Source organism: Palaemon carinicauda, chromosome 19 (assembly GCF_036898095.1).
Source record: "Palaemon carinicauda isolate YSFRI2023 chromosome 19, ASM3689809v2, whole genome shotgun sequence".
NCBI lineage: Eukaryota > Metazoa > Arthropoda > Malacostraca > Decapoda > Palaemonidae > Palaemon > Palaemon carinicauda.
In genome coordinates, this window is record NC_090743.1 from 83,456,102 (window position 1) to 83,477,064 (window position 20,963).

A 20,963-nucleotide genomic window follows, 5' to 3' on the forward strand; every position below is an offset into this window, starting at 1 on the left:
ACTAATTTCTATGACTCTATACTATGAGGAAAAGTCGGGGTTGTAGGCCACGAAACGAACGGGTACAATACAGGTCCTCGTTCACACAAAACATCATCCACCCGCTGGTTGGGACGGGTGGCTAACGTCCGTCAAACCGGTCGGGGTTTTTTGGGAAGAAAGCCGAGCCGCCTCGGAAGGGCGACGTCCGAGGGCCGCCGTCTGCCTGACGGGTCGTGTGAACAGTTGCATTTAAATACACATAAGAAACCTAGACGCTGCTTAACCGACGGCGAGCCTGTCGGAAAGAAAACGGGTCGTGTGAATCGTCCTTAATCCGGCCCCGGTCTGTAAGCTAAGTGGGTGCTCAGGCCAGGTGTGTGAGTGACTGGTGTAGCCGGCTACCCCCAACTCCCCCACCCCGCTAATCCCACTAGGTACCGGTTGGTGGGTCGTTGTTTTTCGCTAAAAGTCTTATGGCTTGTCTTTCAGCTACACCTAAAGTATATCTCTGTAAATAGCTCCAGGTTTGTATCTGAGGAAAAATGCAATTTACTTCAAAATTTGTCATTTTATCTTTTTAGGCAAGTTAAAACAAAAAGAATGGGTTTCATTTCTATAAGAATGGATCAAGCTTGACCAGTAACAATTTAGGTTATTAAGTAGAAAATTCTGGATTTTGTTCATATAGGATTTTTTCAAGTTTCTGAATGAATTTTCTTATACCTGTTATTTTTCTTTTTACACAATATTAAAACAAAAGGCTCAGTAGTTTTTGGAGTAAAACCCCCACTAATTTTAGCCTCGAGTCACCAGTAGGCTGAGTGGTCACATGAAGTTTGATTAGCACATATATATCTCTTTATATACTGTAATCGTTTGTCTGCGTATTAACATCATCCATGGAGGACTCAATATCCAGAAATGGAAGATTTTACAAATACTGTATACTCTGCTTGGACAATTAACCTCCAAATATGTTATTGGGGTAGAGTTGATTTATTTTCTAATTGTTCATCAACACTATGTCCAATTATGTTTCTCAGAATTTTTTTTTATTTATTCCTCATAATCCTTTGATTCTTTGAGTGCTTAACCTTGTAGATACGTAAATAATCTTTGGTACTTTAAAACTATGCATAGGAATAATTAAAAAGTAAAATTATAGATTCTTTTAAGTACGTACTGTTTTACCTTTCTGATTTTATGAGCACTGTACTGTATGTATGTACAGTAAATTGTATGTATATTCAGTGAATAAGATATGATAGAGCACGTTTTTTTTTCAGGTGTCCAGTCAAATAGTGCTTAGAGAAGTCTTACTGCAGCTGTGCATTGAGTGAGTACCTTTACTGTAAACAGTTTTATTTATTATATCAGTTATTGAATAAATATTTTTTCCCACACTAACAAACCTTACGTTATTTATGTAGATATTCTTTCGTCAAAACTGGAAGGTAGCCATAAGACTTTTAAGTGCAAGGTGGCAACCCTACCTAACCACTTGTTGTTGGTAGGAAGGGGGGTTGTTGGGGAGCACTCACCTACCTTTATATACTTACAGCTCAGTGAATCTTGTCACTTTTTTCTTTTGGCTCGAGAGATTGGACTTCTCTCTCCCCTCCAAAGGAATAGCCATATCATAGACTTGCTTTACACTTATATTTTCCTTTTCAGGTGTGACTGCTTTTTCCTTGACGCTCCCATGCAGATTTGCCCTGGACGCTAGGGTCTCCTGTGCGGCACCTTCTTGTCGTAGTTTGAGACCGACCCACGCTTCATGGGCCCAACCTGCTGGGGGCGTTGCTGCAAGCAGGGCTTGCCCTGTGATTAGTGTAGGGAGTGGCCTGCCTCCCAGTGTGAGAGAATTGGGCGTCGCAGGAAGAAGAAAGCCAAGCGTGATCTGTCTCCCCCCTCCACAGGGTCTTCCTCTGGGGCAAAGAGATCATGAGTTTCTTCTTTGCGAACACCTGGATCTCTTCCCTAAGCTCCTCCCTTGCCTTTCTCCGGGTGGCGATTGAGTAGGAGCGCATTCAGTATAACTCCTTGGCAACCTCGGGGTACGGGGGGGGGGGGGGGGTGTTGCTGCTTCCCCTAGCAAGGCAACTTCACCTCCAGCTGCCGGGGAGCCATTTTGCCTTGCGGACGTGTTGTAGGCGTGGCCGTCCCTAAGGGTATTTGCTCCCCCTTCAAAGGAAGCGTTGTTGCTACTCCTTCAGCTTGGTGCTAGGCAGGAACCTTCACCAGTGGCTCTACATCCTTTGCCCTGGACGTTTGCGAGGTTCATCTTTCACCCTCTCCTGGCCCTGCCACGCTTCGATGAGGTGATCGTTCCCATTCGCCTTTCCAATGGCCTCCTGCTGATGATGAGTCCTCTCACCAACCTGGGACATTGTTGTTACCTAATCTGCAGACTTTCTTCTCTCTCTCCTAAATTTCTCTCTTTAATCTTTTTCTTTCTCTTAATATTACTTCGACCTTCTCCTAATTTTATAAACTTTCTTTCGTGTTGCTTTCCAAACTCTATGAGAAAAATTTCCCTTATATATATATGTATATATTATGTACATATATAGATTTATTTATTTTTCTTTTGGCTTGGATGTTTACATCCATTATAGCCGCTGGCGTGGATGTTTATACATCCTTTATTGCTGCCTGCTTTGATGAATGGGAGGAGGTGTCACGGTTGGGAGGTGTTGGCATTCAAAGCTATAAGTGAGAGTATTGGATGATCTCAGCCATCCCGAAGATGGTTTGGACCATTTTGGCGGAAATATTCTCAAGTGTTAGGTCCTCGAAATCCAGGGGGATCTAATGCTTGGGGTAGGACTCTTGGATTTTGGCCGGAAGCCCATCATTACAGATATGGGGATGATTCCATAGTTTCTTGGTCTCGGTCCTAACTGGCGGGTTCAGCTTACACCTGTGCCTCTATATCTGTTTTGATGCTATCCTTCGGGTAGGGTATGGAGTGGACCATCGGGGAAGTATACTCTCATTGTGCCAATAGTGGAGAGTACAAATTTCCTTTCCAACATGTGATGCCTTATTATTCTCGAGCAGGTGAATCAAACTCGTCTCTTTTCTTTTTCAACTCTCATGGATTCTTCAAACAATTGACCCCCATCCCCTGGATACGCTGACTCTTCCCCGGCACTGTTGACGACCCCTGGCAAGTCTATTAGGGAAAATTCTGTTGATGACCTCGGAACTGGAAAGGGCCATTCTACTGATGCTCCAAAATTGAGTAATTTGGGTAACACAAGGAAACTTCGAATCCTTCATATTACCCAAATTCCAATAGACACACATTATGATAACCTATATAAAGCATTTGAGTACTATGGATGTATAGAAGAAATAAGGATGAAAGTTGAAGATGATAAGTGGGATTCATGGATATCTTACAGTAGTCATGATGAAGCATTTAAAGCAATAAGTAACATGAATAATAGTAAAATTAATTACTTGAATGTAGCAGCTGCTCTCTGCAATAAGGTACCAAGGGATTTAGATGTATATAGGCTGCCGACTGGTTGGAAAAAGACACCAAGTTATGCATCCCCAGAGAAAGCCAAAACCACCAATGTGGCTTGTAGCTGAATCAAAGGGGGTTATATGGAATTATTTCAAAGTATGCAAATTAATTCAGAAAAAAGTAGGAACTATTGCACCAGGAGATATATCTCGTTTTGGAAAAAATAGTTTCCTTATCCATGCCAAACCAAGCACACAATCTGTAATACTGTCCAACCTAAATACAACTAATGATGATATTAAGTTAGATGTCAAACCACACCTAAATTTTAGTTACGGAAGGGGAGTAGTTTTTAACAAAGATCTGTATGAATTTACAGAGGAAGAGATACTGGCCATGTGTCCACCAAATGTATGGAAAGTGCACAAGAAGCACAAGATTCCTGGAACATCAATGATCATACTTACTTTCCAGGATGCTGATGTACCGTTCCATATTACTATTGAAAACGAAATAATCAAAGTACGACTATTCAAGCAGAAGCCACTACAGTGTTTTAATTGTTTTAAATTTTGACACCCGTCTAAGGTATGCGAAAATGAGAAAATATGTGGTATTTGCTCCCAATCTCACCATGGAAAATGTGCACTTGGAGAGAGGTGTTCAAATTGCACCTTCAATCATAAATCCACAGACAAGAGCTGCCAGCTGTATAAGTTGGAAGAAGCTGCCCTTAACAAATCTAGTGTGGAACATATAAGTGTGGGACATGCCAAAAGACTATTAAATAAATCAAATAGCTTTGCTAAGGCATTAAAATCAAACCCACCTAGTACTGCCAATAGCTCCAGAAAAAGAAACAAACCCTCTGATAAAATGTCAAATGACGAGGTAAGCATATTGCCTACTGAGGCTTTACCACGGTGTATAAACAATAGGGCATTGCCCATTTCTGTACAGCCTATGTCCTTCATTACAAAAACTAGCACAAACCTCTCACAGGCGATGTCCTTGCCTGATTTGATGGAGGTTCCACTAAAAACCAACTTACCTAATGCACCTGGAGTGGGAAAGGTGCAAAAACCTAGAATCCCACCAACTATTAATCATAAAAGAGAGAAACCTCCATCTCTCTCTCTCCCCCCCCTCCATTAGAAACATTAGAGTTGTGATATCGAATAAATTTGATGTTTTTTCTGTTGATGTTTCTAATGAACCAGAAAATGAACTGAATAAATCTGAAATTCAAGTTGAGGTCCACCAACCGCCTCAACAAATAGACCAAAAAGACACAAAGAAAAACACAAATGTAAAACCCAATATATCAAGACCATCTCTGAAGAAACTTACAGGTAGTAATGTTAGATTAAAACCTGCTGATGGGAAGACCTCATCCAAGATGTCTTCCAGAAATAATCCATAGTCTTCTCCTTTTTGCAATGGCATTGCCAGGGTTTAAGGACCAAATATGAAGAACTTGAGACCCTAAATCATGAACATTCCCCCATAATTGTATGTCTACAGGAAAGTAAGCTTGATGCTAACACTCCTAGTCCTCGAGAGTATGTTAGCTATAGAACACCATTTAATCAACAAGCAGGGAGCCACGGCGGAAGTCTCATGTACGTTCGCAGAGATGTTCCCCAAATACCTATGTCTATTCGTACACCCCTGCAGGCAGTGGTTATACAAATCGATATAGGGAGAAAATATACAATATGCTCTCTGTACTTGCCTCCAAATGATATTTCATACGATGATTTAGTAGAGGTCATTCAACAACTCCCTCAACCTTTTCTCTTACTAGGAGATATGAATGGTAGACATCCTTTGGGGGGGGTGATGTTTTGGCAAACGCAAGGGACAATATTATCTCATCAATTGTGGAGAATGAGGATGTCGGACTCCTTAATACAGGAGAGCCCACGCACTTCCATGTTCAGACAAGTACCTTGTCATGCATTGACCTTTCAATTGCAAGCTCTAACTGCCTTCTTGATTTTGATTGGAAGACATTAGATGATTGGCATACTAGTGATCAAGCACCAATCAATATAAACACCAACACGAGTCCGCCTTTACAAAGATCGCCACAATGGAATCTAGACAAGGCAGTCTGGATTAAATTTCGTGAGCTAAGGGAAATCGAGGGGAGTGCAGAACATTTTGAAAGTATTGATGATGCCATAGATCTACTGAATGGAACTCTCCATACAGCAGGAATCAATCCGATTCCCAAAACCACAGCTCTATTCAAAAGACCACCAGTCCCGTGGTGGTCTTCAGAATTAACAGCCTTGTGCAGAGCCACCAGAAAATCTCTTGACTAGATTACGTAGACACCGTACGGATGAAAATGTGATAACATACAAAAAGTGTAGAGCACAGTTCCGTCGTGCCATGAAAGAAGCTAGATGCCAGTCTTGGGAGGCTTTTGTTTCTTCCATTAATAGTAGAACACCACCATCTTCTGTATGGAGGAAAATAAAAAAGATTGCAGGCAAATTTACCCCAAACCCACCACCAGTGTTGAAAGTAAATGGTCAGTATGTGACTGAAGCAAATGAAGTTAGCAATGCCCTGGCTGACCATTTTTCAAATGTATCTTGCAAGAGAGTAGCAGCTCCTGTTCATCAGTACAGGAGCATTGAAAAAAAGAAATTTTAGATTTTGCAACAGGAAGGGAAGAATCGTATAATTCTCCTTTTACTGAAAGAGAGCTTGATTTTGCACTCGTTACATGTAACGATACAGTCCCTGGACCCGATGGAATTCCATATGCAATGGTTAAACATGCACGTTTTAATACAAGGTTATTTATTTTAAGCATTATTAATAGAATACGGCATGATCATAGTTTCCCAAGTGTTTGGGAACAAGCTATTATTTTAGCCTTTTTAAAACCTAGTAAGGACAAGTTTTTAGCAGCAAGCTATCGACCTATTACATTGACATCTTGTTTATGTAAAATCATGGAGAAGATGGTCAATGCAAGGTTGATGTGGTACCTTGAAAAGAAGGGCATTTTATCACCGATTCAATGTGGATTCAGAAAAATGCACTCAACAACTGATGTGTTGATACAACTCGAGTCCTTTATTTTTGAAGCCCTTGCTTCCAAACAGCACCATGTGACAGTCTTTTTTTACCTTAAAAAGGCAAATGATACCACATGGAGATATGGTATACTTAAAACAATTCATGAATTGGGATTAAAAGGAGAACTACCACTATCAATTCCGTCATTTCTTTCACATAGAGTTTTTCAAGTGAGAGTGGGGTAAGTGTCAGGAAGAAGTTCCTCAGGGGAGTGTGCTAAGCGTAACCCTTTTTGCACTAGCAATTAATGGGATATCCTCAGTCATTCCCCGGGATATTCTCTCAACATTATTTGTGGATGATCTCTCAATATCATTAGCTGGAGCTAGAATGGCAATGGATGAGAGAAGAATACAACTCTCTATTGACAAAATTATCCAGTGGGCCAATATGAATGGATTTAAGTTCTCGACAAGTAAAACTACTATTGTCCATTTCTGTCGTATCCAGGGACTACATCCAGACCCGGATATATACATTAAAGGTCAGCGGATACCATGTGTAAGTGAAGCTAAATTTTTAGGGTTGATATTTGATTGTAGGCTAACATGGGTTTCTCACTTAAAAGCATTAAAAGCTAAATGTCTCTAGGCTCTGAATATTTTAAAAGTATTGTCCCATACATCATGGGGGCCAGACCGCAATACTATTTTAAAATTTTACAATGCCTTGATTTTTTCCAAAATCAGTTATGGTTGTGAAATATACTCCTCAGCCACCCCAAACCAGTTAAAGATATTAGATTCAATACATCATGCTGGTATTAAATTGTTCACAGGAGCGTTTAGAACCTAACCTATCCCAAGTCTCCTTGTTGATGTTGGAAAGTTACCTCTAGACCTTTACCAAATGTCTGCTATTATTCGGTATTGCTTTAGATTGCAAAGTATCCCAAATTCTTTAGCCTTTCAGACTGCAAGCCTTGTAAGGCACTCAACATCTTTGAGTTACATCCAAAATCTCCTCAACCTTATGGCTTTTGGGTGGAACAAATATTAAACTGTCTTGATATAATTAGAACTAAGGTGCTTCCATTCAAGGTATCATCAACGCCTCCATGGAAATTACCTGAGGTATCTTTTTGTAAATATTTTATTGGAATTAAGAAGAATATGACTGACTTAGAATCCAGGTCTCTTTTTATGGAACATGTTTTAGAACATAGGGGATCGACTTTTATATATACTGATGGTTCCAAATCGGATGCTGGCGTTGGATTTGGAGTACATAGTAATGGTTTTAATTGTAGAGGTGCACTTCCTCTAACAGCTTCAATATTTACTGCTGAACTGTACGGCATACTAACCACTGCTGAGAAAATAGCATTGGAAAAGGAGGGTAATTTTACCATTTTTAGTGATGCAAGGAGTGTCCTTCAAGCTTTAGAAGTTTTTAATTCTAGTAACCCACTAGTTTTAAAGATTTTAGAATGGCTTTTTATTATTGAACTGAGAGGTATAATGGTTCGATTTTGTTGGGTTCCACCAAATATGGGTGTTTATGGGAATAAGAAAGCAGATTCATTGGCGAAGAATGCTGCATCCGAGTTGCTGCCAACAAGGTATCCCATTCTGTGTAATGATTTCCTACCTAACATAAAGAAATTGCTTTGCAATTAATGGCAACAGCACTGGGATAGTTTAGATGGCAATAAAATGAGAGAAGTAACAAATATCATATCACCTTGGAGGTATAACATGATGCCCTGAAAATGGGAGACAACTCTTTGCCGTCTCCGTATTGGTCACACTCGGTTGACAAACGAGTTTCTGCTGAAGGGCCAACACCAACCATATTTTGACGACAGTTTAGTGTCTTTAACAGTGACGCATTTGTTGACCGAATGCCCCAGTTATAATAACTTAAGGAATAGATATTTGTTTGAGGCTCAAGGTGAGGGTGGCAGGTTCATCCTTTCCAAGATTCTTGGACATGATGTATCTTACAATGCAAGTGGCATTTTTAGATTTATTTCAGAAGCAGGTCTTCTGAAAAATATTTAACTATTATAATGACATTTAACTTTTATGGTTTTAACTGAATATTCTTTTTTTATACATATATAAATTAAATGATATCGGCATCAATGACCTTAGATGTCAGGATGCCTGAAAACTTGAAATCAATCAATCAATCAATCTTCTCTCTCTCGCCTCAGGAATGGTTCTAGCTCCCGAGCTAACCTCCTACCTGCTACGGACACAGATGATCTTCAAGCAGCCAGCGTTCCATCTGCTTGCCATTCACAGGGACGAGACTCTTCTTCTACTCGTCTTTCAGTATGATCTTCGTTAGGTCATCGTTCGCGATGATCTGAAGATCATCTGAGAGATTGAAGGTCATCACAATCTTGGCGCTCTTCATCTAGAAGGTGTTCTAACTCAAAAGCTTCACGGTCTAATAATGATATGGGGTTTGTGCGAAAAACCTTAATTTTTTGTATGTTAGGAAAAATTCAAATTACTTTTCAGATTTGTTATTTTATTTAATTAGACGGTGAAGATTGTCAAAAACAGATTTACTTGTATAAGTTATCTGAATTAAAATATTTAGAGAACCTATTAAAGATAGGCGGCGAAAGCGATTAGAACTCCCCTCTGCTTTTGATGCTCTTTTAATTTCAATCCAGTGATCACGCAAAGTATCAAAACTTAGATTAGAAAAGAGACTGAAAATCCCGCCAATGAGGAATTAGAAAGTGCTAAGTTTGACCTCGCTGATAGTGTTAACTATTTTACTATCACATACAGTACGCTTATACAATTTCTGGTGTTGTTTACTGAATATTGAACAGAGTGCTAGGCATGGGCAAGCGATGACAGGGAAAGAAGAAAGGGCATAGTGGAGTTAATGATCCCATCTTGAAATCCTCACTTGATAATGGTAGAAAGTAGCCCCATAGTGTGGTGATATCCTTTCTGATTGAAAGCGTTCACCCTCTAACTTTACTCTTGTAACAATTCTATGCTGCACACATATGTACTAACATTATTGAACTTTTGTAAGTGATGTTTTCTTCATATGTACTAACATTATTGAACTTTTGTAAGTGATGTTTTCTTCACTAAATGTGTGTCTTACTGAGTAACCTGTTCCTTATTATTTGTTTTTGCTATGTGAATGGTCAAACCCGTTGTTTGTGTATGTAATCATGGTCTGCAATGTTGCGGGGTCTCCTTTATGCTAGAAGTTTCCTTAAGTCACAAGCTTGGAACTTTCTCTTGAATATGTTGATCTTGACCGAAAATGCTCTTTCTTGATGATAGTTGCCAGAAAATCTGCATCACAAACCAAATAGGACTATATTTGGAAAAAGAACTTATATATTTTATATCTTGTTTTGGTCGGTGTGATTTTCTGGTGTTACGGTGAGAATATAGAGATAGGTCCGATGTGTACCATTGTTTTACAATCCCCTTGATCCTAACTGAGGTAACCTGTCAAATTACATTTGAATTTAGCCCAAATATTTACACTTATGTTGGTCTTTATGTATATTTATATATGTATCTTAAATATTCCTCAAGAGGCTGTGCATGGGGATATGTATGTCTCTCCTTCTGGTTTTGAAGACATATTGTATAACCAAGGTATTTGTTTTTTTTTTCTCTCAATTGTTTAAATTAAACTTTCTTTATTCTTTTAAAGAGTAGTGTTTCTTTTCCCCTCATAACCTGTCTCCTTCTCAGCCACCAATGTAGAATTTGTGTCGTTTGTTTCCTTTCTAAAATCTAACCTGAGATTCAAGCTATTTATTATGTCATATATTTTGTTGGTTTTCCCCGGAATTAAATCCATCGATCATATTACCTGCTTTTTCCGGAAACTCAAGTAAAGGAAAAGAAATCTTGCCTAAATCGTAGAACCATGCCATTGTTCTGAAGAACTGTGTACTCTAGAATAATATTAGGAAATAGGTTCTAACGGGGTCCCCTTGCCTATTAAAAAAAATCGAAGGGTGGTTCTTTTAATTATTAAAATAAATGTTTCCAACAACAACCATTGAGAATATGGGAAATAAATGTAAAAATAAACTCTACGAAAAATACATCACGTTTATTCGCAAACTTATACAAAGAAAATCAATGTTACTAATTCTTTTACTTTAACTAACAAATCAAATCAATCAGAACATCAATAGAAAAGGGGAACAGTCAGTAAGGTATAAATACTTAAGAAATAGTTTTCTGCAGCTGCTGAGATGATACTGGTGCAGAGACTTCAGGCTTGAGAATGTTGCAGAAGGGCAGCTGAAGTTCAGATGAAACTGGCACGATGACCGGATTTGAAGATGTCACAGAAAGGGTGCCATCAAGATGGGACATCAGAAGTCTTCTCCAAGAATTCGATGATAGTGATGGCTACTTCTCGTCACAAGCAGGGAGGGCTGGCTGCTTCAATTTGTCTCTTCTTCTCAGCCTTAACAGGATTTTGGAGATAGGTATTTGTTGTTGGAAGGAAAGGTTAGAATTTGGCTCTATCAGACTACTGATCTTCTCTTCTCTGCTTCTTATCTCGTCAGGACTTGGCTCTCATCTGCTTCGGACATAGTTCCTCTCTTGTCTTATGTCCTGTTCTATCTCTCTTGAATAATCTTTTGAAGTTTATATACCCATGTATGGGTGGAGTTAATTACAGTGGGCAGTGGTCATTTCCATAGTAGACTTTTTGAAATAATATCGTCTATTGGCTTCCTCAAAAACGCCCACTTCGATCACGCCATGTAAGCTTCTAGAATAAATTTCTGAGGCAATCTGGACCATGTGTTAATTCCTAACAAAAGGGTAGCACATGTCCACCCATGATGACATATTTCTTAAACAAGGATTTCCTTCAAGCTCGGTTTCTCAAAATATGCTGACTCCACTAATTAAGACGATGACATCTTGGTTAAAACAGGACGGTCCCCTTATCGCGGCAGGTGTTCTCATCGAGGCTTGGTTTACTTTCAAAATGCTGACGACAGTGAAGTGATGACAGGTTTAACCAAACAATACGGTAGTCGGATCTCACTGCTCACACTTTGGGAATAGATATTTTTGTCTTTTATAACATATCCCTTTAAAAGTATGGTATCTACCCATGACAGTGGTACCCAGTGCTCAGTTCTCTTGACTGTTTACCTTTAGCCCAGATTTCTGGGTATTCCACCATTTTATCTTTTTATGTAGTGAACGTTGGAGTGTGTCTGCATTTTGGACACTGGGCAGTCTGCGTACTACATCTGGTCACAGTCTGCAAACCATTACAATGCTCACGAGAGCAAAGCGGATCACAGTCTCAGCGCCCATCTTCTACAAGGCGTTCTAAATCTAGAGCTTCATACTTACGAGACTAAAGGTTATCACGGTCTTGGTGCTCTTCGCATAGAAAGCATTCCGCTTCTCTAGCAATTGGCTTACGATCACGAGATAACGCTCACGATCACGAGCTAAATGCTCTGGATCGAGGTCTGGATGCTCTTGTACACGATCTCAATGCTCACATTCACAAGGGGGACGCTCATGATCACAAGGGTGACGACCATGTTCACCAGGGCGTCCGTTACTCTTACGAGGGCGGCACTCATGTTCATGAGGGCGATGCTCACGTTCACGAGGCCGACACTTAACTATCTCGAGGGCGATGCTCACAATGCTCCAAACACTCGTGCTCACGAGCAAGATGCTCACGATCACTAGTAGGATGTTCAAGATTGTATACCGTATGGTCACGATCATGATCCAAGCGTTTCTTTTCATGAGGGAAAAGTAGCCGCTCATGCTCAACTCACAAGCAATGCTCTACAGTTAGACTCTCCTCAACGACCTATGCCATAACAAGGACTTTCTACTGATTCCTCCCAGAATTGTCCTGCTAATCTACCCCCGGCGCCCTTCGCGGCCTGGGGCTCTTTAGCAAAACGATCGCCTGCGCGACGCTCGCCAACGTGTTCTACTGCGGCCCAATGCTCTCTACTAGTTGGTCCAGTTCAGAGGCCCACATCTTTGCCTCTAGCAAGTGTTAGAGCTCCCCCTGTGCTACAGAAGCCTGTAGGGCCTACTCCTACTCGATCGCCTCCTGTCGCTCGTGAAACGGGCACTCCCCCTCGTGAATCGGGCTCGTCTCCTCGTGAATCGAGCGATTTTCCTCGTGAATTAGGCGCTTCTCCTTGTGAATTAGGCGCTTCCCCTCGGGAATTAGGGGTTTCCCCTCGTGAATTGGGCGCTTCCTCTTGTGAATCAGCTGCTTCCCCTCGTGAATCAGCAGCTTCCATTCGTGAATCGGGTGCTTCCCCACGTGAATCGGACGCTTCCCCTTGTGAATCGGGTGCTTCCCCACGTGAATCGGACGCTTCCCCTTTTGAATCACCTCTGTTAATATGTGAATCTCGCAATTTCATGCGTGAATCTGCTGATCCCACAAGTGTTCCACGGGCTGAATTGCCAGATTCACGATCGATCTGGGACCCAACGCCTCCGCCAACGACTAACGCAGTGACTACTTCGAGCGGTAGGCCAATTCCCTTCCCTGAAGGGTTTACGGAACCTCTAAGCAAGTTCATGAAGGTTCCTATCTCTCCAGATCAACCATTCAAGCCAACAAAAGAGGACATCTCAGGTACCAGAACGCCTTCCCACCAAGAAGCGTTCTCCTTCTCCCAGACTCCCGAAGGAAACTCCGGACTTATCGAGGGGCGGCAATCTCCCTTCGTGGTATGATACTCGTGTTGAACCTGTAGATGTCCTTGTTGGGCCTAGTCTCGGCAGATTCAGGGTAGGTCGACCCTTAGGATTCCTTTGGAGAGTTCTGCGTCTGAGAGGTCTCTTTCAGATAGCCCCTCTGGCCCCAGGAGGAAATCTGCCCAGAGAAGTACGACTTCCAAGGCACAGAGGTCTTTTCCATCACGTCACAGAGCCAAGAAAAGGGTGATCCCATTCCGGGGCAAATTCTGGAGCCACTCTCTCTAACTCCCAATTGCGCGTGGAATCAAATAGAGAAGAAGGATGAAGCGTAACACCCCGTCTCATGCGGACATCATCCAATCCCGCTCAAGCTAGGATATCAGCTCGCCCAGGGAGATCTCAATCCATGACTTTCAGCCTCAACGGATTGAGATTGTTCAACCAGACCAACATCTAGTGTCAAAACCACCGGAAGAGGAATAACCCTCCGCACCTGAAAATAACGTATCAAAGGAACAGCCGGCTCCTCCTAAGCCTTCCATCCATCCTGGAGGAGCATTTTCCTCCTCGGAAGGAGTCGAAAGATTCAATGACAGTTCCGAAGAACACTAGAGCAAGGGAAGCCTGGAGACAGGAGGTGGACAAAGTATCTCCTGAGGCGGGTCCCTCTCGTGACCCTGTTGATGACCTTGACCTACCCCAGGCCTCTATGGATGAAAGCTTGGAGGTAGATGACTTTGTGGAAACGAATGAGGAATACCTTCCTTGAGTGGCAAGCCCAAACTTTTGAGCAAGAGTACAAGGAGTTGGAAGAGGCCATCTGGCAGGTCCTAGCTTGTATGTGGACCATGAACAAGCTGCCTGATCCGGGTACTATACTACCTCCTTTGAAGACAAAGACGTAATCTGGGACAAACTCTTTGGAACCCAGAGGTCACCTAAGATCAATGCAGTCTTGCCCTGGTCTAAGGGACTCACAGCAGCCAAGAGGAAAGCTCTACCCCAAAAAGCTGGAACTTCTAGTTCCTTAAGAGCAGGGTCCTCGACAAGATCTATCCCAATGTCTTTTGTACTTCAAAGGGACTACTATGAGATCAAGAAGGAACCTCATTCTACCCTGACTCTTGACCCCTCAGTAGAATCCCTTACTAGGGGTCTTCCAACCCAGATTCTCTCTTCATTGAGGGCTTCGCTTTTGGTGTCTGAACTCCTCAACATAGAAAGGGGTGCGAAGTACACCATGCAGGCTGCTTCTTGGCTGGACCTATGGTTGAGGGCATTAGGCTAGATTGTGCGCTCCAAAGACCTGTCAAAGGAGTCCACAAGAAAGTCTCGAGTCTTTCCTTTTGTCTGGTACTCATACGCTGAAGTTCTTGCGTCACCACTCAGTCTACTTGTGGGCCAATGCTATCCTCAAGTGTCGGGATACAGTAATAGGAAGATTCCCCAGGCAGGTGCTGAAAGTGGAGGAAACGCGCTTGAGAAACTAGACCCTCGAGGGATCCTCACTCTTTGATCCAGAAGAGATAGAGAGGAACACTCAAAGTTTTTCCCTAACAACATAAAGCTCTTCCGCTCTCATATGCTTCACAAGTAATGCTAGATATTAATGGTATAGGTCGGTCTAACCTAATCCACACATCGACATTGAGAAACATACTCATCTTGTTGCTGGAGCTTTTTCAAGAAGTGTTCCTTGAAGTCAATGCGTGTTGCGCAGACACTGCATGTGAACCATCGATATATATATATTTAAAAAAACAATACGAAGACGTTTATACGTTGTGTACTGAGCGGCTGCTTATAGTAGAATGAATTAGTTTTACTGAATGATTGCTGGAAGTCGCTTATTGGCTGAAGACTCGACTGTCCTTCGAACCGCCTGTTATCGCTAAACTTGATACTTAATTGTTTATCTATTTATTCAATTACTTCAGAAAAAATTGTTATACTATTTTTGGTAAATACTTTGATAGTAAATTCTTTGTTTTTCATTTATGTCGGTTTATAACCAAATTATTTACTTTACTATTTTCATTACGGGTCCGGCGATCTTGAGGAGTTTTTTCAATGCTTATTTTAGCTGGAACTAAACAATTATTCCATCACAGGTCCGAGTCTAATGCCAGTAGGAAATTATTTATTGCTAACCCCACGGCTATGATTACCTAAATCCTAACAGTACACATAACATGTGGTTTAGCTTAGAAAATAAGCTTGTTGCGTATGCAGATGATGCTACTCTCTTTGCATCAGTTCCTCTCCTGAATGTAGATTTGGGGTTTCTGAATCCCTTAATAGAGATCTAGCTAAAATTAATGCATGGTGCAAATTATGGGGTATGAAATTGAATCCTAACAAAACTCAAAGTATGATTGTAAGTAGGTCAAGGACAGTGAGTCCTCAACATCCGGATCTCAGCATTGATAATGTTTCTTGAATTTTGTATGACTTGAAAATTTTAGGTGTGTTTCTTGACAGCAAATTTACTTTTGAGAAATACATTAGGTCTGTGTCATCCTCAATTGTACAAAAAATTGGCTTATTGAGAAATTCTTTTAAGATCTTCAGTGTTCAATGTATTCAGAAGCAGTGTTTTAATTAATTCATTCTACCTTGTTTCGAGTTTTGCTCTCCCGTCTGGTCTTAAGCTGCTGATTCTCATCTTAGTTTATTGGACATGAACTTACGGTCTATTAAATTTCTTATTCCTGATCTAGATATAAATATCTGGCACCGTTGTTCAATTACTTCATTTGGGCATGTTGCCTAAACTTTTTTATTCTTCTGACCATCCTTTACATTCAGATCATCCCGGACAGTTCCATCCTGTTCGTAATACTATGCATGCATGAGGCTCAATACTACACAGTATTCAAGAAGTTTTATTCCAGCTATAAGCAAGTAGCTGAATGATCTTCCTTATCAAGTAGTTGAATCAGTAAAACTTTAAAAGTTCAAATTAGCAGTAAATGTTTTTATGTTGAACAGACTGAATTAAGTCTTTTTATAATTTATGTATGAAATATCTGTTTTAATGTTGTTGATGTTTTTAAAATATTTTATTTTAATTGTTCATTACTTCTTATATCGTTTATTTATATCCTTATTTCCTTTCCTAAAAGGGCTATTTTTCCCTGTTGTAGCCCCCCAAATGCTGAAGCCTTGATGAGGATGGGGCTTAGAGATTAGCAGCTGGTCTCTAATGAACAGTGGGAACTACTTTCCCACTGGACCTCGGTGCCCAGTTGTCGATCCAACAAAATCAGTCAGAACTTTCTCTTTTACCTTGGTTATTTCCTTTTTTCTCCCATCTCTTCCTTTTGGGCTCGATATTGTTGACGACTTTGGCATGTTCGATTATACTTTGTCTGCTGCTTTGGATTTGGCACAGTGTGGGATGAACGGCATTCCATCTCAACCTGTGCCAATTTAGACGCCAGAACCCTCTGGCAGACCCCATTAGGTGCAGACCAAGTCTATTAAGAGTCGGGCTCCAGTGATCCGGTTTTAAGTTGCCCATATTTGCGGGTAATAGGTGACGCCAGGCATTGGAGTCGCCAGTGGGAGGGACTAACCACCCCCACTGACTAGTGTACGCCCACCTTAAGAGAGGCAGCCCCTCTCTAATAGAGGACTGGTCCCCACTGAAGCCTCTTCTCGTGTTGGGCCACATGGGATAGGAGGACTGAAATCCTGTGATAAGAGGTGGATAACCCGGCTTGCTCTTTCAAAAAAAATCAACCCCTCTGTTGACGACCTGGAAAATACAAACATGGACCTCGGTACTGATAGCTCCAACTCGGGTTATAATATAGTAACATTGGAACCTTACCCACGTCATATAAAGAATGATAAGAAAACACTAGAGAAGAAGAGAGAGAGAGAGAATGAGAAATGATGACAGTGCAGAACATTGTTAGATCAAATATTGCCAATGGGAAGACTTCATCTAAGGTGTCTTCCAAAAAATAAACCATAGTTTATTCCTCCATTCTGCAATGGAATTGCCAGGGTTTAAGGGCAAAATATGAACAACTTAAGCTCCTCATACGTGCACTTCCCTATAACTGTATGTCTACAAGAAAGCAAGCTCGAAGAATACTCCTTGTCCTCGAGAGTATGTTAGCTATAGGTCACCATATGATCAACGAGCAGGGAGCCATGGGGGAAGTCATAAACGTTCGTCGAAATGTTCCCCAAATTTCTTTGTCTGTCTGTACCCCTCTGCAGGCAGTGGTTGTACAGATTGATATAGGGAGAAAATACACAATCTGTTCTCTTTACTTGCCTCCAAATGATAATATCTCATATGATAATATAGTAGAGGTGATTAAACAACTCCCATAACCTTTTTTCTTATTAGGACATCTTAATAGTAGACATCCTTAAGGGGTGATGTTTTGGCAAATGCAAGGGGTAATATTATATCATAAATTTTGGAGAATGAAGATGTCGGACTCCTTAATGCAGGAGAGCCCACACATTTTCATGTTCAGACAGGTACCTTGTCCTGCATTGACCTATCAGTTGCAAGCTCTGTCTTCTCGATTTTAGTTGGAGAACATTAGATGATTGGCATACTAGTGATCATGCACCAATCATTATAAACACTAACAATGGTCCACCGTTACAGAGATCGCCTCGATAGAATCCTGGTAAGGCGGACTGGGATAGATTTTGGGAGTTAAGTGAAATTGAAGGAAATGCAAACAGTTTGAAAGTGTTGATGATGCCATAGACTTACTTAATGGAACTCTTCACACAGCAGGAGTCGATTCCATTCCCAAAACAATATGGATATTCAGACGACGACCAGTCCCCTGGTGGTCATCAGAACTATCTGCCCTGCACAGAGCCACAAGAAAGTCTTTAACTCGATTGCGCATACTGTGGAGAATTTAGTCATATACAAGAAATGTAGAGCACAGTTCTGTCGTGCCATGAAAGAAGCTAGGCGCCAGTCTTGGGTGTCATTTGTTTCTTCCATTAACAGTAGAACACCAACATCATCTGTGTGGAGGAAAGTCAAAAAGATAATAGGCAAATTCACCCCAAACCCACCACCAGTGTTAAAGGTAAATGGACAGTATGTGACTGGAGCAACCGAAGCAATGCCCTGGCTGACCATTTATCAAATGTATCGTGCAAGTGTGAAGCAGCTCCTGGTCACCAGTATAGGAGCATTGAAGAAAAGAAAGTTTTAAACTTCGCAACAAGAAAGCAAGAGTCTCACAATTCTCTTTTTACTGAACGAGAATTTTATTCTGCTCTTGCTACGCGTAACGATACAGCCCCTGGACCTGATGGAATTCCATATGTAGTGATTAAACACGTACCTTTTAATACAAAGTTATTTATTTTAAGCATTTTTAATAGAGTATGGCATGATCATAGTCATCCAAGTGTTTGGGAACTAGCCATTATTTTAGCCTTTTTAAAACCTGGTAAGGACAAGATTTTAACAGCATTGCATTGACTTCTTGTTTGTGCAAAATCGTGGAGAAGATGGTCAATGTAAGACTTATGTGGTACCTTGAAAAGAAGGGTATTTTATCACCCATTCAGTGTGTATTCGTAGAAATGCACTCAACGACTGATGTACTGATATGACTTGAGTCCTCCATTTGTGAAGTGTTTGCTTCCAAACAGCACCATGTGACAGTCTTTTTTTTATCTTGAAAAGGCATATGATACCACATGGAGATACGGTATACTTAAAAGAATCCAAGAGTTTGGATTAAGAGGAGAGCTACCACTATTTATTCAGTCATTTCTTTCACATAGAGTTTTCCAAGTGAGAGTTGGGGAAGCTCTATCAGAGAATAAATGCCACAAAGAAGGAGTTCCTCTGGGGAGTGTGCTGAGTGTAACCCTTTTTGCACTAGCAATTAATGGGATATCCTCAGTCATTCCCCGGGATGTTCTTTAAACATTATTTTTGGATGATCTCTCCATATCATTTGCTGGAGCTAGAATGGCAATGGTTGAGAGAAAAATACAACTCTCTGTTGATAAAATTATCCAGTGGGCCGATATGAATGGATTTAAGTTCTCGACAAGTAAAACTACAATTGTCCATTTCTGTCGTATCCTGGGAGTACATCCAGACCCGGATATATACATCAAAGGTCAACTGATCCCATGTGCAAGTGAAGTTAAATTTTTAGGGTTGATATTTGATTGTAGGCTAACATGGGTATTTCACTTAAATGCATTAAAAGCTAAATGTCCTGAAGCTCTGAATCTTTTAAAAGTATTGTCCCATACATCATGGGGGGAGACCGCAATACTCTTTTAAAATTATACAAGGCCTTGATTTTTTCCAAAATTAGTTATGGATGCGAAATATACTCCTCAGCCACCCCAAGCCAGTTAATAATATTAGATTCTATACATCCTGCTAGTAATAGATTGTCCACAGGAGCGTTTAGAACCTCACCTATCACAAGTCTTCTTGTTGATGCTGGGGAGTTGCCTCTAGACCTTTACCGAATGCCTCTGTTATTCGGTATTGGTTTAGATTGCAAATACTCCCTAATTCTTCAGCCTTTCAGACTGCAAGCCTTGTAAGGCACTCAACATACTTTTAGTTGCACCCAAAATCTCCTCAACCTTTTGGGTTTCGGGTGAAACAATTATTAAACAATTCGGATATAATTAGAATTTAGGTGCTTCCATTCAAGGTATCATCAATGCTTCCATGGAAATTACCAGAGGTATCTTTTTGTAAATACTTTATTGGAGTTAAGAAGAATATGACTGACTTAGAATCCAGGTCTCTTTTTATGGAACATGTTTTAGAACATAGGGGATCGACTTTTATATATACTGATTGACTCCAAATCTGATGCTGGCGTTGGATTTGGAGTACATAGTAATGATTTTAATTGTAGTGGTGCACTTCCTCTAACAGCTTCCATATTTACTGCCGAACTGTATGACATACTAACCGCTATTGAGAAAATAGCTTTGGAAAAGGAGGGTAATTTTACCATTTTTTGTGATGCAAGGAGTGTTCTTCAAGCTTTAGAAGTTTTCAATTTTAGTAACCCTTTAGTTTTAAGGATTTTAGAAAGGCTTTTCATTATTGGACAGAGAGGTATAACAGTTCGATTTTGTTGGGTTCCAGCACATGTAGATGTGTCTGGGAATGAGAAGGCAGATTTACTGGCAAAGAATGTGGCATCCAAGTTGCTACCAAAGAGGTATCCCATTCCCTGTAATGATTTCCTACCTTACATCAAGAAATTGGTTTGTAATAAATGTCAACAGCACTGGGATAGTCTAGATGGCAATAAAATGAGAGAAGTAACAAATATCATATCTCCTTGGAGGTATAACATGATGCCCCGAAAATGTGAGACGACTCTTTGTCGTCTCCGTATTGGTCAGACACGGTTGACACACGAGTATCTGCTGAAGGGCCAACACCAACCATATTGCGAGGACTGCCCTAATTTTTATAACTTAAGAAATAGATATCTGTTTGAGGCTTGAGGTGAGGGTGGCAGGTTCATCCTTGCCAAGATTCTTGGACATGTTGGGTCCTACTCTGCGAGCGGCATTTTAGATTTATTTCAGAAGCAGGTCCTCTGAAAACTATTCAACTATTCTAATGACTTCTTAACTTTTATGGTTTTAATTAAATTCTCTTATTTTTCATATATAATAAATGCTATCAGCGTCATTGACCTTAGATATCAGGATGCCAGAAAACTTTCAATCAATCAATCAAT

General features: G+C 40.7%; 1 long non-coding RNA gene across 2 annotated transcripts in view; it reads left to right on the forward strand.

The window, feature by feature from the left end:
• The window catches only part of LOC137658698 (uncharacterized), a 321,759-nt gene that overhangs the window by 168,909 nt on the left and 131,887 nt on the right, over positions 1–20,963 (forward strand). For both annotated transcript variants that reach the window (XR_011047399.1, XR_011047398.1), the window contains exon 2: positions 1,269–1,318. This is a non-coding gene — a long non-coding RNA (uncharacterized lncRNA). The remainder of the gene's footprint in view (positions 1–1,268; positions 1,319–20,963) is intronic.